This window comes from Syngnathus floridae, chromosome 9, assembly GCF_059516105.1.
Source record: "Syngnathus floridae isolate MCC-2025c chromosome 9, RoL_Sflo_1.0, whole genome shotgun sequence".
Classification (NCBI taxonomy): domain Eukaryota; kingdom Metazoa; phylum Chordata; class Actinopteri; order Syngnathiformes; family Syngnathidae; genus Syngnathus; species Syngnathus floridae.
The window spans coordinates 12,218,994-12,238,590 of NC_142421.1; positions in this window are offsets into that span (position 1 = coordinate 12,218,994).

Genomic DNA, 19,597 nt, shown 5'->3' on the forward strand with positions numbered 1-19,597 from the left:
TTAGGTCTGGAACTGTTTCAAACGGCGCTTGCCTAGGGACGGGAATAGGTAGGGGGAAAAAACACCGGCAGCATTCAGCACAGTAGTAATCGCCCACCCACACTGACAGACACGCGATTGTGACGGTAAAAAAAACAAAACGAACCTCATAAAATGTTTTTTTTAAATCAGCACGACCTATATATGCCATCGGATTGATAAAGTTCAATGGCGACAACCATCAAAAAATGTCTTCAAAGGCACAGGATTGAAAGAAGAGATCATTTCATGAAAGCATGCTCTCAGGACAAGTATGAAATGTATGAATGTATTAAATCCGCTGGGTCAAAAATCGGGGCGACCCAGTGGGGTCAATTAGATGGTCCAATTTTTGACCCAGCAGATTTCCAAGTGTGCCAAGGAAAAACATTCAAAACCTCAAAGTGATCCCAAAAATACATAACATTAAATGACGTTTATATTAAGTTACATTAGATTCGACCAAAGAATAATATATGCAATTCTACTGTCCATCTGCACCTGACATTTTCGTTCTAATAGAATAAAGTGAATAACTGCTCACTGACACAGGTGTGACGCAATGCGAAGGCAATCAAGAACCAGGCGGCGAATGACAGAACAATTATTCGGGATGTGAGGACTCGGGCGTGTACCCAACTCAGTCAGAAACAAAGCAGCAGAGCACTCGGGAAGATGCTGGTGCGTCGTCGACGAGTTGGCGCCTGCCTGCTGAACTGCACTTTAAGCACGTGCAAGCCAGCTCCTCCCAAATCGCACACACACGCGCACGCACACACACACACTCACACACACACACGCACGCACGCACATGCACGCACACACACACACACACACACACACACACGCGCGCACACACAACCAAGAATGCCGAGATGATGCTTTTCACGCTTTGCGTGATGTTATACAAGTTTTGTGCACAAAAAACTAAAAGTTGAAACTGAAAATGTGTGGGTTGAGCTTGACGTGGAGAAATAGAAAAGAGAAAAGAGAAATTTTCCCAAAGCCTGGACTGACCTTTGAAGACGAGCAAAAAAATAAATACAGTAAACATGCTTTGAAGCTGTCGGCGTGGGATAGTGAAGGCAGCTCAGTGGGTATGTGAGAGTTTAAAATACAATTTAAAAGTAGCATCTAGTCAATGAAAAATTGAAAGAAAGAAAAAAAGACCTTGGTGACAGAAGTTCCCTTATTGCCACCGCGAATGACAAAGATGCTCGCTCAGTGAAGCACAAACCCAATTAAGTGTCTCATTAAAACATCTTATGACATGTCAAAAGACTCAGCTCAGGGCAACAAGACAATTAAGATGATGTCACTTTTCTTTTTCCTGATATTTTCAGATGATATATCTTCAGTTTCTGTATTTATTTGAAATCAATGAACTGAATGATTTCTTTTTTAAATCTGTACCATGAAGCCAATGGAGGACATTGTTTATTACTTGGCTGAAAAACGATTTCACACGGGGTATACATGGCTGAAAATAGATTGAGCACCACACTGCACTAAAACAAGGGCAGAAACTCGAGGTGCAACATTTATCATTTCAGGAGCAATTGTAGCGTCCTGGCTAAATGATGGTCTGAACTCTCAAACAGATTGTCTATCTTCTTTATTTTGACATGCCGTGCATGGTCCATTTATGAAAATTTGAACACACCGTAAGAGCCATAAAATTAAAAAAAAAATTACAATTAATTGCTTTTACTTGAAGAAAAAGATTACAATGAAAATATTTTCAGCAGGGCGACTCGGTGGGCACTGGTTAGCCCGTCCGCCTCACAGTTAGGAGGGTGCCGGTTCGATTCCACCTCCGACCCCTGTGTGGAGTTTGCATGTTCTCCTCGAGCCCACGTGGGTTTCCTCCGGGCACTCTGGTTTACTCCCACATCCCAAAAAACATGCTTGGAAGGCTGATTGAGCACTCCAAATTGCCCCTAGGCGTGAGTGCGAGTGCGGATGGTTGTTCGTCTCTGTGTGCCCTGCGATGCCCTACGGCTGGCAACCAGTTCAGGGTGTCCCCCGCCTACTGCCCGATGACAGCTGGGATAGGCTCCAGCATCCCCGTGACCCCCGTGGGGACAAAGCGGTACAGAAAATGGATGGATGGATATTTTTAGCTGTTTATAACAATAAACCATCATGTAAATGTATCTTTCTTATTATCTATTTTAATACAACCGTTTCCCTTTACTAAGTCAACAAACTGTTTTTAACCTTACCAGGCTTATCATACGACACATGCTGCTATATGCTGCTCCATCCATAGGCCTACAACAGGTGGGGAGTTAGCGTAGTCCATCCATCCGTCCATCCATCGGTCCATCCATCCGTCCATCCATCCATCCATCCATCCATCCATCCATCCATCCATCCATCCATCCATCCATCCATCCATCCATCCATCCATCCATCCATCCATCCATCCATCCATCCATCCATCCATCCATCCATCCATCCATCCATCCATCCATCCATCCATCCATCCATCCATCCATCCATCCATCCATCCATCCATCCATCATACCGCTTGTCCCCACGGGGGTCGCGGGCGTCCCGGCAGTCATCGGGCAGTAGGCGGGGGACTGATTGCCAGCCAATTGCAGGGCACACAGAGACAAACAACCATCCACACTCGCACTCACTCACACCTAGGGGAAATTTGGAGTGCTCAATCGGCCTACCAAGCATGTTTTTGGGATGTGGGAGGCAACTGGGTTGCCCGGTGAAAACCCACACAGGCACGGGGAGAACATGCAAACTCCACACAGGGAGGGCCGGAGGCGGAATCGAACCCACACCCTCCAAACTATGGCAACTTAACTCAAATTGAACACAATCTTGCACGACACACAAACGAAACAAACCTTGTGCCCCTTAATAGCCAGGTGCTATACCGTTTTAACAAATTTAGGAACTTTAGAAGGTACTTTTAGCCTTACTTCTCTCTGATGGTGAATGCAGAACTGGCTGTTGACGGAGTTTCGACAAGACACATTCAAAATAAAACCACGTCCACTTAATGAGTAAAAAATAATGACCTGGCCTTAAGTTATTTTAAGAAACAAAATAAACAAAGATAATAAAAAATAAATTTAGCAATATGTTAATCACTTTTAAGATAATTTACAATCATTTCTATTTCATTCAGCGCCGATGGATGTTTTGTCCGTCAAACTGACAAAATGACAGCAAGTAGAAAGAGCAGTGAACATCTGGAACACCTCCTGTCCAAACGGGCTGCTCAAAAGGCCTTGAGCAGAAAAGTGAGCACACCCTGGCAGGTAAACAGGTGAATGTGGAAAAAGCAAAAGGAACTCTGGCGTCAAAACTGTCTTTAGATATCTGGGAGGACTTGACTTGACTGACCGTTTGTAAAAAAGGAAGCTTCATTTCCCAACCAAGTTTGTCTACATGAGAACTTCTCACGAACTGCGAGCGTACTGGGAAGAAGAGGTGAGCCTCTGATTTGAGGATGTAGGTAATAAATCCACTCGGGTGTACAGATCTGTTCGGGGCCCTAACACTTTTGATGACATCGCACGCGTCTGACCCCAACCTGCACATTATAGGCGCATTTGCATCATTGCGCAACACGAAATCAGCAGCAGAGGCATTTGTCAGCTTGTTACGAACCATTACGAACCATTCAGTTCAAGGCCGACTTGGGCTTTGTTCTAATTTTGGGTGGCGGGGGCAGCGCAATCCTGCACGCCTCTTTGCAAAGTTGCCTGCTCTCCTCCCGGGCGGAGGTCGCCAAAATCTTTCCACATGTGGCTCACGAGGAATGCTTCCGTATACAACACCGCCAATTCAAGGTCGCAGTGAGACGTTTCACTTTAGACACAAAGACCAATACTTCGATACTTTCAAATACTGAATTGAAAGGACAGGGCAGAAACAAGCTGTCCCCGGAAATGAACTTGCATGTTTTGCATGTACAGGTGCAACGCGCGCCAAAATGAGATTGTGTGCCCCCTCCCTCCCGCCATTTTAACCTTAAACAGTGTTTCTTTGTTTCTTTTGCAGTCATCTGTAGAGAATAGTCATCAAATTGTTACTCTGAGACATTTCCAGGCATGTGCTACATGAATTGTTCATATGCTCCCAATAGCTCATAATAACAAAAATTTCAAAGGGAAGTTCAAACACTTTTTGCAGTCACTTATTAGGAATGGTCTTGTACTTTTGTTTGATGCGCTCCTTATCTTGTCTTATTATAAATTGGAACCTTCATTCAAACGATGTGAACTGAAGTAGGCTGGGAGCCACAAAACTCCAGGGCTGAGGAGTCAGAGATCAGGGGTCACAGTTGAAGGAGTGTCCACTCTGTTAGGGTTGATAGATTAGTTTGATCCTATGATTAAGTTGGAATGTAACCTGTAATAATTAACCTAACTTGTCCTCTCTTAACAAAGTAGTAGAACAAAGTGCTAAGATCCTTTGAACTGATTGACCAGCTGCAGAGGACGCAATCAAAGTTGTTCTGTTTACTCAACATCGTAAAACACCCCCTGCTATGATTTGATCAGAGGCCAGGGGTTTCACCCCCATCCTGTCCACTCTCACCCCCACCTTGTTTCTCTCAATAAAAATGCTCTTGCAAGAGGCCTGAGTCAGACCTCATTCGATCATCGCTGTATGCACAGCAACGAATGACTCTCCACTTGCAAGTGTTTAAAAGGGCATACTGTCTCCTGTGTGGTTCTTGCAAAATAAGTTAGAATGAGCACCAATCTAACACACTCTGCTTCCAGTAGGGAGGACTGAACGTGCCCAAATCGACACCAATAAATATTTCAGTGAACATGTTATTAACCAATTAACAGTGTTCTGATTAATGTTTTGTTTGCGTATTGTTTAACCAGGCAAAATGCACCTGTTTTGATCCCTCTCGACGGGCGGCCATTTTGCCACATGCTGTCGACTGGCTCAGCTTCAGAAAAGTAGTGAGGCGCGATTGGTTGTAATCTGAGACCTGAAATTGTGGGCTTGACTACCTCTTGAAATATAATTTAGGGCCTGGACATAAAAAAACACTCATTTGGGAGAAGTTCGGAGTTAGCTGTCTCTCCATAAGCAGAAATGGTTATTTCAAAAGTTATGACTGACTGACTGACTGACTGACTGACTGACTGACTGACTGACTGACTGACTGACTGACTGACTGACTGACTGACTGACTGACTGACTGACTGACTGACTGACTGACTACCTGACTGACTGACCGACCGACTGACTACCTGACCGACCGACCGACCGACCGACTACCTGACTGACTGACTGACTGACTGACCGACTGACCGACTGACCGACTGACCGACTGACCGACTGACCGACTGACTACCTGACTGACTGACTGACTGACTGACTGGACGACACCTACCCACCCACTCCCACACCTTCATCCAGGGCCGGATTATGGGGGTTCTGTGCCTCGGGGCTAGGAGTTTGTAAAGGCTTCTCATAAGACCAGGGATGAGAACAGCAAATGAAAAAAAGCCACTGAAAAGTAGCCAGGGTCTGGGGGCTGCATGCCACATGGGGGGGGCGAAGGCCTTCCATTGGGGGCTGCAGGGCCCACAGGCCCCAGTTTGGGGCCGCAGGGGGCTCAGGGGGAAAAGTTCCCTGGAAACTCTTGGATTTTGGCAGTACAGCAACCCCAAAACCATTAATTTCATTACTCAGTTTCAACAGTTTTATTAAAAATATATTCCTGCTTGGTGGGCTACCAAGGTGAATATAATACAGTCAAGCCTCGGTTTTCGACCACAATCCGTTCCAGAAGGCGGTTAGAAAAGCGAATCAGTTGAATTCCGAATCTATTCTTACCTTTACAAATAATGGAATTTTTTTTTAATCCGTTCCAAGATTTTTTTAAGCATTTTTTCATTTGCGCATTTTTGTCCGATCGCGCAACTGCAGCGCACCACCGAACGCACAACCGTAGCGCGTCGCCGAATGCGCGACTGCACCGCGCTGGTTGCATTATTGTGACAGAGCCGTCGCTGAAATTTAGAAAATATTTTTAAACTCCTGATGTACTTTCCAAAATTCAAGTGGACCTAAGTGCGCAGGGAGCTTAATTCTGTCCGATCGCGCAACTGCAGCGCACAGCCGAACGCGCAAACGTAGCGCGTCGCCACCGCACAACTGCACCGCTCTGATCTCATTATTGTGACAGAGCCGCCGCTGAAATTTAGAAAATATTTTTAAAGTCCTGATGTACTTTCCAAAATTTAAGTGGACCTCAGTGTTTAATGTATGGTGTTATCAGAAACAAGGCACACACTCTGGTCTCAATTCAACCCAACGTGGTTGTAACTTTTATTTCCGTCTCCTGGTACACTTACGCAGTACTGCTAGTCCAGGGGTGGGCAATTAATTTTTACAAGGGGCCACATGAAAAACCCGAGTTATGTCAGAGGGCCACACTAACGATAATTTAAACCTGCTCAACTTTATTCCATTGTAATATGCACTAAATTATTTATTTTAAATAAATGGTACTGGTAATTAGAAGACTACAATTATTCTGTTTATATTTATATAAGGCTATGTGAAATTGTGGTGTATAGGTCAAATTAAAAAAAAAAACATTAATCAGTACAATTTATTCTGAACTTCTTTAACTTTTCCTCAAACTGTGAATTACAACACATTTATAGAAACATATCAATGTGTTCTCACCCCGCCTTGTTACGGTACGTCGGGAGAGTGACACATTCTCAAATGCGCTCTTTTTCTCCGGGCATATCAGTGCAACAGAGTCCAATAAGCACTCCTTAATAAACTCTCCGTCAGTAAACGGCTTACTTTTTGGGGCAATTTTGCGGGAAATGACAAAACTTGTCCTGACCGCTGCATCTCTGTGGGTGTGAAGTTTGATAAAAAGTCCTTGTTGGGCTTGCAGTTTTGCTAGCAATGCATCAGCCTCTGTTGCGCGCTCTTTATTAGACAGATTTCTGTTTTTCCTCATGCTTGGTCGTGTAGTGGCGACTCAAATTATATTCTTTAAACACAGCGACCTGTGTGCCACAAACCAGGCACACGGCTTTACTTTTCAGTTCTGTAAAGAAATACTTGGCAGTATCTTGTTGAAAACACGGCACTCCTTGTCAACTTTTCTTTTCTTCGCGTCAGCACACATTTTGAGGGCAGCATTACTTCGCGCTGTTCACCTATACGCACAGCTCACATGCACGCACGCTACACGGAAGTGCGACGCCTTTCAAAATAAAAGCAGGACAGTTGTATTGCATGTACGACACTGATTTTTTAAAATTTATTTATTAAGTTGTAATCAAATGTAATTTATGATTGCGGGCCGGACAGAGACGCACAAAGGGCCGGATATGGCCCGCGGGCCGTATTTTCCTAAACTAGTCTAACCCTATAACCGGAAGTGTCCCCCCTTAAAACGTCCCCCCTTCCCTCAACAGTTCCCAGTTGGCTAACAATAGATCATATTGTTACATCCTTTCTCTTTTAAAAGTTATGAGTTCTTACCTCCCCAAAAATGTTTTTCTTTTCTATTCTAAACATTTGTGCAAAACTGCTTACCTTGAATATTTAAGTAGCTGATGAAAATAATCAACACTGGATTGCTGCATTGAAAACACTGCAAATACACTGAAAACACAGAACCATTGCAAACACTGAAAATATATAACTTTTGTTGTTGTTTGCATATTTAGAGTAGAATGTTCCAACATAAAAAATCAAAACACTGTCTTCAATCAACGTGACAACACATAGTCCTTATATCGCTGGGGTTGTATCACTACGCTCTGGTTGTGGCAGGGGTATTTCCGTTCCCAGTTCCTCTGGGGGTATGTGCTGCTGCGCACCTATGAGGAACAGGAACTGCCTCTGCATTTCCCCTGGCCTGTAGCTGATCGGGGATGTTGATATCCATCTCCGTTTGGTCATTGAGGGTCACTCCCTGTGCCCGCCTGAGGTATCTGCGATTTCTCCTCATGACTCCTCCCGAGAGCAACTGCACGTCGTAGGACCTCCCATCCACCGGTTTCAGCACCCGGGCCAATCTCCAGACAGTGTGGGGTGGGAGTGGCTGTATCCTCACACAGTCACCTGTTTTAAGTATGTCCAAGTCCTTAGCTGCTTTGTTGTAGTATGCACTCTGACACTGCTCTTTGTTCTTTAGATTCCGACTTATCTGCACCACTCGTGGTTTCAGCAGGCTTTCTTTTGTTGGTAGCAGTGTCTGGGTTCTGCGACTGAGTAGTCTCTGTGCTGGGCTGCTTTCCGGACCCTGTGACGGTGTGTTGCGGTGGTCTAGAAGAGCCAGATAAGGATCCCTATCGGCTGTTTTGGCTTTGATAAGAAGGTGTTTGGCTGTCTTAACGACTGATTCAGCCTTGCCGTTGCTCTGTGGATAGCCAGGTTATGAAGTCATATGCCGGAAACCCCACCGTTCACTGAATTTTTTAAAGTCCTGGGATGCATATTGTGGCCTATTGTCTGAGACCACCGTATCCGGAATGCCTTGGTGCGCAAAGTGACCTTTAAGTTTCTTTATCACCGTGGTCAACTTTGTGTCCGGAAACTAGTCCAGTTCCCAAAAGTTTGAAAAATAATCCACAGTCTCTGCCATCCAGAATGAAAAGATCCATTCCCACCTTAGCCCAGGGCCTGTGCGGAACATCATGTGACTTCAATGTTTCTTTCTGCTGTTTATTGTCCATTGACCTGCAGATTTCACATTTAGCAACATAGTGCTTGACCTGATCATTCGTGTCCTGCCAGTAGACACATTCTCTAGCTCTCCGTAGGCATCCCTCAACGCCAAGATGACATGAGTGCAATCGCCCAGTGATGTCCGACCTCAGAGTGTCCGGAATGACAGCACGCTCCCCCCGGAAGACTATTCCATCTCGGTGACTCAGTTCATCTTGGAACGCGTAAAATGGCCTAATATCATTTGGTACCTGAGACTTATCCGTGGGCCATTTCTGGCTCATTGTTTGGATGAGCAGTTGCAGGGTCTTGTCCTTGGCCGTGGCTGATCTTATGTCCTGCAGTCTGTGCGATGAGATCGCCAGGTGTTGTACCATATTGACAGTCTCCAATTCATCCTCCACGGGCAGGCTTTCTGGAAGATAGGCCCTGCTGAGTGTGTCAGGCAATAGCATGTCTCTCCCCGGCACGTCCACAACGTCCACGCCATACTTCTGAATGCACAGCATCTTGCCTGCAGTCTCTTCGGTGCACTCAGTGTTTTTTTTTTAACAATGGTTTCTAATGGCTTGTGATCGCTCTGGACTGTGACCCTGCGACTATATGTGTACTGGTGGAATTTTTTCATGCTGAAAACCATAGCCAAAAACCCTTTCGATTGGAGCATAACGACGCTCAGTTTGTGTCAACGCTCTGCTTGCAAAAGAAACAGGCTTACCCTTCTGCATGAGCGCTGTGCCCAACCCAGTGTCTGAGGCGTCGCACTGTACTGACAGCTCCTCATCCGGATTGTAATATTTCACCACTGGAGCATTCATTATTGTCTCTTTAAGTTTGAGGAATGACTCTGTGTGCTCTGTTGTCCATTTCCAATCCTTGTCTTTGTGCGTCAGGTCCCTCAGTACTTTGCATTGGCCTGAGAGATGAGGTCAAAACTTTGTGAGGTAATTGACCATACCGAGAAGCCTCTGCACTCCTTTCACATCTGTCGGCGCTGGCATCTGCTCCACTGCACGCATTTTTTCCGGATCCGCCTTGAGTCCCTCGGCCGACAAGCGGTGTCCAATGTATGTGGTCTCCTTCTGTCTCAATCTGAAATTTTCCACATTTATCCCTGCATCTGTCAAGAAACTGCTTCCGTTTGTCATCATGGTCCCATTCTGCTTCCTCCTGTGTCTCCCCTTGTCCTGTGATCAGGATGTCATCCGCAAAAATGTACAGACCCGGCACATTGTCCAAGGCCTGTGTGAGCTTTTGCTGAAATATTTCCGGGGCTGGACTTATGTCTATCAGCATCCTCAGCCATCTGTAACGTCCAAAGGGAGTGGCAAACGTTAAATAGCTGGACTCCTCCTCCAGCTGTACATGCCAGAATCCACTCTTGACGTCACACACTGTGAACACTTTGGCTCTTGACAAGTCGGGTAAGATGTCCTCAATGGTTGGAAATGGGAAGTGGCTGCGCTTCAATGCTCTGTTTAATGGTTTAGGATCAATACAGACTCTTGGCTTGCCATTCTGTTTCCGCACCACCACCATAGCGCTGATCCAGTCCGTGCTGCAGTCAACAGGGGTGATTATTCCTCTGCGTTGCAGGTCTGTGAGCTCCTCCTTCAACGGTTTCGTCAGTGCAACAGGGACCCGTCGCTTTGGTGGCTATACAGGCTTCACGTTGCTGTCTATCTCCATTTTATATTTTCCTTCTAGACATCCATCTCCAGTGAACACGTCAGCATAACTTGTTTTAATTTGTTCCATTGTCCACTGTTCTGTTGAGAGTTTCCCTGTTGTGACTATCTCGTCTATAGCCATGATATTCTCATGGTGCACTCTGATCAGCTTCATTGCCTCGCTGGCACTCCTGCCCAGGAGTGGCACTGCACCCTCTGTATTTACCACTTGAAACTGCAAGCGATATTGTTTATGATTTCGCGGATTTCTAATTTTGATTTTGCATTTCCCCAATGGCCTCACCGTACTTTTGTTATAGATAACTAGCACTGTGGTTGTATGTTCCAGCTTAATGTCAGGGTTCAACAGGTTAATCAAAATAACATTGCATGTAGCCCCGCAGTATATCTGAAATTTGACCAGGTTGTTTTCTAATAGCATGCCAGCAAAGAGAAGCCGGGTGTTAGACTTAGCTGTGTTTATCTCATTGCACTGTGCTCTTGCTGCTACCACATCCGTGCCTGAGCCTGTCTCCACTTTAGGCACTGTCTCAGTTATATGTGATACATCCTGAAAATTCATCGCTCACATCTTCTGTTGCTACGGCCCTCACGTTCTGCTTCCACATTTGGTCCGTTCTAGCCCTGCATTTCACCGCAAAGTGGTTGTCTTTGCCACACTTGGCGCACTTTTTTCTAAATGCCGGGCATTTAAATTTACTTTTCTCACACAGAATTTACAATCCACCGAGTTGTCAACTTTCCTCTTGTACCGCGCCTCTTGAACAGCGTGTACCTCCTCATCCGAAGGACCGGTGATGGTTTTAACATTCTCCTTTGAGAGCTCTGCAGCTCTGCACAGTTGCACACGTGTCTAGAGTGAGGTTTTTCTCCCGCAACAGTCTCTCCATCATCCCTGCGCTGTTGCCACCACACACAATCTTATCCCGAATGAGGAAGTCTCTCAACGTCCCAAAGTTGCATGTCTTTGCCAACAGTCTCAGTTCCGTGAGATAAGTGTCTATATTTTCGCCGATGCCCTGATTTCTAGTGAAGAAACGGTAGCGTTCCACAATCTCATTCACGACGGGGTTACAGTGATCATCAAACTTTGCAATGATGTCTTCTAGTTTCCACGTATCCTTAGCTGCGTCGCTCATCAGGGTATCCAAGAGCTCTCTGCCGCTCTCGCCGACAAGATAACTGAATAGCCGTACTTTCTGTCTGTCTTCAGCCTCCTCCTTCGCCAGATCCACATACAGTGCCAACTCGTCCCTCCAAGTCTTCCATGTTTTAGAGAGGTTGCTGGAATCCAAGCATAACGTTCGCGGCATCCTCAGTCCCTCCATGTCGTCACGGAAGCCGTATGCTAGCAGCTAAGTTAGCATCCAGTAACGATCCTCGTCCGGAAAAATCACTTGCGAGTTCAGACGGAGTCCTCCTCCGCTGCCACCATGTTTAATCAAAGTCAAAGTCAAAGTCTGCTTTATTGTCAATTTCTTCACATGCCAAGACACACAAAGAGATTGAAATTACGTTCCCACTATCCCACGGTGACAAGACATAGTTCACAATGTACATACAAGAAAACAACACAAGAAAATAAAACAAGAAAGCACAAACAATGAATAAATAAGAGTGATGAATAAACAATAAATAAACAAATAACACAATAAATAAGAGGAGCAAAAATGGAGCAAGTGTGCATACAGCAGACAGTCAGAATATAGCGCAAAAAGTACAGGACGCTACGCAGAAGGGGGAAGAGAGTTCAGGATCCTAACAGCCTGGAGAATGAAGCTGTTGGTGAGTCTGGCGGTGTGGGAGCGCAGGCTCCTGTACCTCTTTCCAGAGGGCAGAAGATCAAACAAAGAGTGAGCGGGGTGACTCACATCACTCACAATCGTGGTCGCCTTGCGGGTGAGATGGGAGGTGTAAATGCCCTTCAGGGAGGGGAGTGACGCACCAATAATCTTACCAGCCGTGTTCACTACGCGCTGCAGGGCCCACATGTTGTATTCAGTGCAGCTACCACCCCAGACAGCGATACAACTGGAGAGGGCGCTCTCAATGGTGCCACTGTAGAATGTAGTCATGACGGCTGGAGGAGCACTTGCTCACCTGAATTTCCGCAGGAAGTACAGGCGGCGCTGAGGTTTCTTCGCCAGTGACGCGGTGTTGGCGGACAAGGAGAAATCCTCACTGATGTGCACCCCCAGGAATCTGGTGCTGCTCACTCTCTCCACCACAGCACTGTCGATGGTCACCGGCAGGTGTTGGGTGTGACCCTTCCGAAAGTCAACAACAATTTCCTTGGTCTTGTTGACGTTCAGCAGGAGGTTGTTGTCCCTGCACCACGCGGTCAGAAGGTCAACCTCCAACCTGTACTGAGTCTCGTCGCCCTTGGTGATGAGACCCACCAGAGTCGTGTCGTCAGCAAACTTCACTATGCGGTTGTTGCTATAGGACGCAGTGTAGTCATGCGTCAGCAGGGTGAAGAGCAGCGGACTGAGCACGCAGCCTAGGGGGGCCCCCGTGCTCAGCGTGATGCTGGCGGAGATTTTGTCACCAACACGTACCACCTGAGGCCTCTGACAGAGGAAGTCTAGTAGCCAGTTCAGAGGTAAGTACTGAGGCCCAGCTTGTCGAGTTTATCTATTCTGTGTCTATTCTCAATCTATGTACTCATCACAGTCACCTGCCTCTTGTTACCAGTCGTGTATATAAGTCCTGTCTGAGTGTCACACTCTTGTCGGATTGTTCTTAGACTTAGACTTAGACTTAGACTTAGACTCAACTTTATTAATCCCTTGGGATTGCTCCTTCAGGGAAATTCTGTGTCCAGTAGCAGTAAATACAAAATATACAAAAAAAACAATATAAGAGATAAAAATATACAGAAACATGCAGAAATATATACAGTGCAAAAATTAGCAAATGAAATGTAAAAGAGGCAAAAAGATAAATTAGGTAAGAAGATTGAGGGAAGTAAAAACACTACACAGTAGTTGCCATGTATTATTGCCATGTGTTATTATTGGACAGTGTGAAAAAAAGTAATTGCACAAATGATGACAATGTAGTAAAAAGAATGGAAAGGGAAATATTGCACATTGTATATTGATGTGAATGTGTACAGTTATTACAAGTATCTCCATGTCCCTGTTCATGTCCATGTCACCTCCTCCCCCCCAGTGAGGAGTTGAACAGCTTGATGGCTTGGGGGACAAAGGAGTTCTTCAGTCTGTTAGTCCTACATTTGGGGAGGAGCAGTCTCCCACTGATCCGGCTCCTCTGATTGGTGATGACAGTGTGCAGAGGGTGACTGACATTGTCTATAATGTCCAACAGTTTTTTCAGTGACCTTGCCTCTGCCACTGTCTCCAGTGAGTCCAGCTTCTTGCCGATCACAGAGCCGGCTCGCCTGACCAGTTTGTCCAGTCTGGAGGTGTCCTTCTTGGATGTGCTGTTGCCCCAGCACACCACGGTGTAAAACAGGACACTGGCAACCACAGACTGGTAGAACATCTCCAAGAGTTTGTTGCAGATGTTAAAAGAACGTAGTCTCCTCAGGAAGTACATCCTGCTCTGTGTCTTCCTGTGAAGGTGGTTGATGTGAGTTGACCAGTCCAGTTTTTTATCCAGCCACACCCCAAGGTACTTGTAGGAGTCCACAGCCTCCACCTCAGCCCCCTCCAACAGTACGGGCCTAGGCTTGGGTCTGTTCCTCCCAAAGTCTATGACCAGCTCCTTGGTCTTGGAGATGTTGAGCTCCAGTTGGTTGGCACCGCACCAGGTGGCGAAATCCCCCACCAGGCTCCTATACTCCTCTTCTCTGTTGTCCCTGATACACCCGACAATGGCTGTGTCATCCGCGTACTTCTGTATGTGACACAGCTCAGAGTTGTAACAGAAGTCTGAGGTGTACAAGGTGAAGAGTACAGGGGCCAGCACTGTGCCCTGTGGGGCTCCAGTGTTGCTGACCACTGTGTCAGAGATGGTGTCTATTAGTCTGACGTACTGGGGCCTGTCTGTGAGGTAGCTGGAGATCCAGGTCACTATGTATGGGTCCACTCCCATCCTGCCCAGTTTGTCACTGAGCAGGGGGGGCTGGATGGTGTTGAACGCACTGGAGAAGTCTAGGAACAGAATCCTCGCTGTGTCGCTTCCCTTATCCAGGTGGGAGTGAACTCGGTGCAGTAGGTGGAGGATGGCGTCCTCCACTACAACATCTGGCCGATATGCAAACTGCAGGCTGTCCTGAGCATGTCGCACTTGAGGTCTGAGGAGACTGAGGAAGAGCCGCTCCAATGTCTTCATCAGGTGTGAAGTGAGTGCCACCGGCCGAAAGTCATTCAGTTCACTGGGCCGGGTCTTTTTAGGAACCGGCGTGATGCAGGATGTCTTCCATAGTGTAGGCACTATCCCCAGCTGCAGGCTGAGGTTGAAGATCCGTTGAAGTGGTTCCCCCAGTTCAGCAGCGCAGGTTTTCAGTAGTCTGGGACACACCTTGTCCGGGCCTGGTGCTTTCCTGGGTCGAAGTTTCCTCAGCTGTCCTCTGACCTGGTCTGCTGTGATGTAAGGCAGAGCTTGTGTTGGCGTGGGGGGGCTGGAGGAGGAGAATGGTGGTGCTGTGGTATCTGGGGTGGAGGGGCAGGAGGAGGAGGGTGGGGGTGCTGTGGTGTTTCGGGGGTGGTGTGCTTTGGTATCTGGGGTGGGGGGGCAGGAGGAGGAGGGTGGGGGTGCTGTGTTGTTTCGGGGGTGGTGTGTTGTGGAGGTAAGGAGAGATGGCTGCAGTAGAGGTGGGGGGGTCGTGGGCCGATCAAACCTATTGAAGAAGTTGTTCAGCTCGTTCGCCCTCTCCATTGTCCCTTCAACGACCCTGGTCTTGGTGTTGTGGCCCGTGATAGTCCTCACACCTTCCCAGACGGCCCTCATGTTGTTTTCCTTCAGCTTCTGCTCCACCTTTGTCCTGTAGATGTCTTTGGCTTCCCTCACACAGTGTTTCACCTCCTGCTGTGCTGCCTTCATGGCCTCCCTGTCTCTGCTCCTGAAGGCGGCTTTCTTCCTGTTCAGGACGGCTTTGACCTCCCGTGTTACCCAAGGCTTGTTATTCGGGTAGTAACGGACTGTCTTAACAGGAGAGACCACATCCATGCAGAAGTTCAGGTAGTCCGTCAGGCAGTGTGTCAACCCCTCTATGTCCTCACGGTGTGGATCGATCAGCACATCCCAGTCTGTGGTGTTAAAACAGTCTCTCAGGACACTTTCCATCTCCGGAGTCCACTTCCTGATGGTGCGGGTTGCAACGGGCTGTTTTTTGACCAGGGGGGTGTACTCTGGTTGTAGGTGGATCAGGTTGTGGTCTGACTTCCCCAGTGGGGGGAGCGGTGTGGCCTTGTACGCATCCCTCACATTGACATACATGACAGACATTCTTGTCTCTCATCTCGTCTGTCGTCGTCGTTCCTGTCATTTTGTTCAATTAGTCTTGTCCCTAGTCGAGCTTCTCTTAGTCTGTTTTTGAGTTCTCCAATAAACCCTGGTCCAAGCTGCATTTCGTCGACCTGCTCTGTTAGAATAGGCCTCTTTGGCACATGTGATTAGCTAGGTAGCTTGAGCTATGCCGTTATATCGCTGTAACCCTTCTCTTGCTTTATTAGCTTTCTCTTCTCTATGACACTCTTTGCACATATGTAGAAGTCGCTCTCAGTTAAGACTACAAGGTCCCACACACTATCACACAAGCTAGGCAGAGTCGTCTCCTTGCAGGAAGGTGGCTCAGAGTAGTATAAGAGCAAGAACCTTGGCGTTGGGAGTTAGACCTTCTTCCGCATCTCACAGAAAGGGATCCACAGCTGTGCATCGATCATTCTGGCATACATTAAATAATTAAACTGTGAAGGCCGCCTCTTGGTAATTACTGTTAGCATATCGAGCATTAAAGATAAAGAACTGGGAACCTAACAGCTCCATTCCGATCCATGAGAGAACAATCCGACCACTTCAGCGACCAGCGCTTGGACCTTCCTCCATCAGCTCCCGCTGCGATGCCCGATCCACGTCCGTCGTCCGAGCTTGTTCCAGCGCCATGGGCTCCGCGGCCGCCATCGGACTTCGCTCCAGCAACGCCAGACTCGCGGCCGCCATCGGAGTTCCTCCCGGCGCCATCAGCTACGGACCATCATCAGACTTCGCACCCGTGACGCCGGACCCGCGGCCGTCATTGGAGTTCCTCCTGGCGCCATCAGGACTTGCGGCCACCATCGGGTCGCACCCCAGTGTCACTGGACCCGCGACCGTCGCCAGACTTTAATCCAGTTGCGCCGGACCCGCGATCGTCCCTGGCCCCACTCCCACTGCTGCGGCGCGTGATAGCTCTTGCCGCTGTGCACAGCCCCGCCTTCCGAATGCCTACAGATTTCCAGAGTTGCCGCCGATTGCGGTTCGTATGCCAGAGTTGCCGCCGATTGCGGTTCGTGTTCCAGAGTTGCCGCCGATTGCGGATCGTGTTCCAGAGTTGCCGCCGATTGCGGTTCGTGTCCCCCGAGTTGCCGCCGATTGCGGTTCGTGTCCCCGAGTAGCCCCCGATTGCGGTTCATGTCCCCGAGTAGCCGCCGATTGCGGTTCATGTTCCCAGAGTTGCTGCCGAGCGCGGTTAGGACTTTGCCATAGGCCAGTGAGGTCGTTTGGACTGGTGCGCTTCTACACCCCCCACCCCCACTCGCCGCGCGGGGAGTTCGTTTTTTTGGGACGTCGGGAGCCGTCCCTTGTGGGGGGGGTACTGTCAGTGTCTGTGTGCTCGTCCCTCCCTTCCTGTGTCTATTCTCAATCTATGTACTAATCACAGTCACACCTGCCTCTCGTTACCTGTCGTGTATATAAGTCCTGTCTGCATGTCACACCCCTGTCGGATTGTTGTAGTCGTCGTTCCTGTCTTTATCTTGTCTTTTTGTTCAATTAGTCTTGTCCCTAGTTGAGCTTCTCTTAGTCTGTTTTTGAGTTCTCCAATAAAGCCTGGTCCAAGATGCATTTGGTCGCCCTGCTCCATTCCGATCCATGACATTAAGAGCGTCTTTGTGTTCCGAGTTGTAAGATGACGCTGCTCTCGAGCCATGCCCATCTGAAGCAGTTCCTGATCCCGTTCGACTTGTCTATTTCCCTGGCACGATCCTCGTCTTTTTTCTCTAAAACTTTCGCCATGCTGGCTAAAACATTTGCTAATTCGGCAAATCAGTAGGCAAATGATGTGACGAAAGTAGCGACAAAATGCTGCCGAAAATAAGGCGGCTGTTGTCGCAATACTGCTGCCAGCACCCCCCCCATATAAAAACAATTTTCTCAACGGATCTACACGATTCACAAAAATGATACTCCCGACGGAAAAAAAACCACGGATATCCGCGGATCCACGGAAGATTCTCCTCCTGATAAGACTCTGAAGTGGCCCAGGGGCCCTCTGATTGCCGGCCCCCGTGTTCTAATTCATACCACCCCTCTCTCATGGTTCTCTATAGATATGCCTTATCACAGTGTAAGTAGTCATAAGCTCCCTCTGACAATTGGCATTGGCATCTGCATCGCTTTGGGCCCCCACGGGCCCCCGGCCCGTTCGTAATATGGCCCTAACTGCATCACTACTGTAACAGCAGCACAGTAAAAGTCATACTTTTCCCTCCTGCTTTGTGTCATGGAGTCAAAGCCGTGTGAGATAATGCCGGATTTAGCATTCAGACATCAAGTGCCCTCATTCTGCGGGAGTATAAAGTCAACAAAGAAGGTGGTACAGAGCTGCGACCTGCTGGACCTTGATTGGAAGCACACCAAGTGGGTGAGACCAGACTTTTTTTGGGCTGTGAAGATGCATTATTTTTAACAATGGAAAAATATTTTTATTTTTCAATGATCTGAAGTTTATTTGAGAATGTTTTATATGACTATGTGTCATTCAGAATCCCTAGAGAGAACGTCTTTTTTTAAATTTTGGAATCTGAGTTGATTCAATACTACTTTTATCAACATCTGCTACTCAAGCACGAAGTCTGGGTACTTTTGCCATTTCTGTAAAAATTACTGGAGTGATTTTGATCGGCTAACAATTGCAATTGTTATTAGTAAACAGATGAGCCAACGTAAGTGTGCAGATGATCAATGCTGTCCTCTTTACGAAAACTAATACTAGGACACTGGTTAGCACGTCGGCCTCACAGTTCGAAGGGTATGGCTGATTGAGCACTCCAAATTGCTTGCAGGTGTGAGTGCGACTGTGAATGGTTGTTTGTCTCTGTGTGCCCTGCAATTGGCTGGCGACCAGTTCAGGGTATTCCTTGTCTACTTCCCGATAACTCATCCCCGCCACCTGTCTGTGGTCAAGGATGATTGACGAAATTGGCCATGTCTGTGCATGCAGGTGAAAATAGATGTTTCTGTGTTGGAAAGAAGTGGCTAAAATCCATCCATCCAACTATCCATCCATTCACAGCACTTGTCCTCACGAAGGTCGCCAGTCAGCTCGAGCCTATTGCAGCGCTTGCCAAACTTTTACATCCATTGCCACATTCACAACTACCGACTTTTAGTCTTCAATGAACAGGTTGTTTTTGGGATATTTGAGGACACATGGAAAAACAGCATTGAATATTATTTTATTTCATTCATATTAAATATCACTAAATGTTGAGTAAACAGACTTGTATAGATTGTTCCATCATACTTTTTAAAAAGTTACTAAGTGGGGAAAAAGTCTTGAATCTCCAAATGTTTGAATGATAACGACCAAAAAGGGCAGGTGGGGTTGCTTTCAAATAATTTCGAAACACATGATCTCTCCTTGGGCTCCTTTCCTAAACTGTAAAGCAGGGGTGCCCAAACATTTTGAGCTCGCGAGCTACTTTTGAAATGACCAAGTCACAAAGATCTACCCACTAAAAAAATAGTTAATTATATATATATAATTTTATATATATATATATATATTATCTTTTTACTATGTCCAGCTGCCCCACTCATTTTTATACCCTTTCTTAAGTTTAAGAGAAAAAACTGGGTTCTAACAATTGGAGGGAACTCGCGAGCTAGCGTGTTAGTGTTGTGTTGTTAGCGCCGTTTTTTGCGCACGCGTCAAGTGCGAAAAAAAACCTTCAACATTTTAATGTCACGTGATCGACCAGTAGTGGCCAGGCGATCGACCGGTCGATCGCGATCGA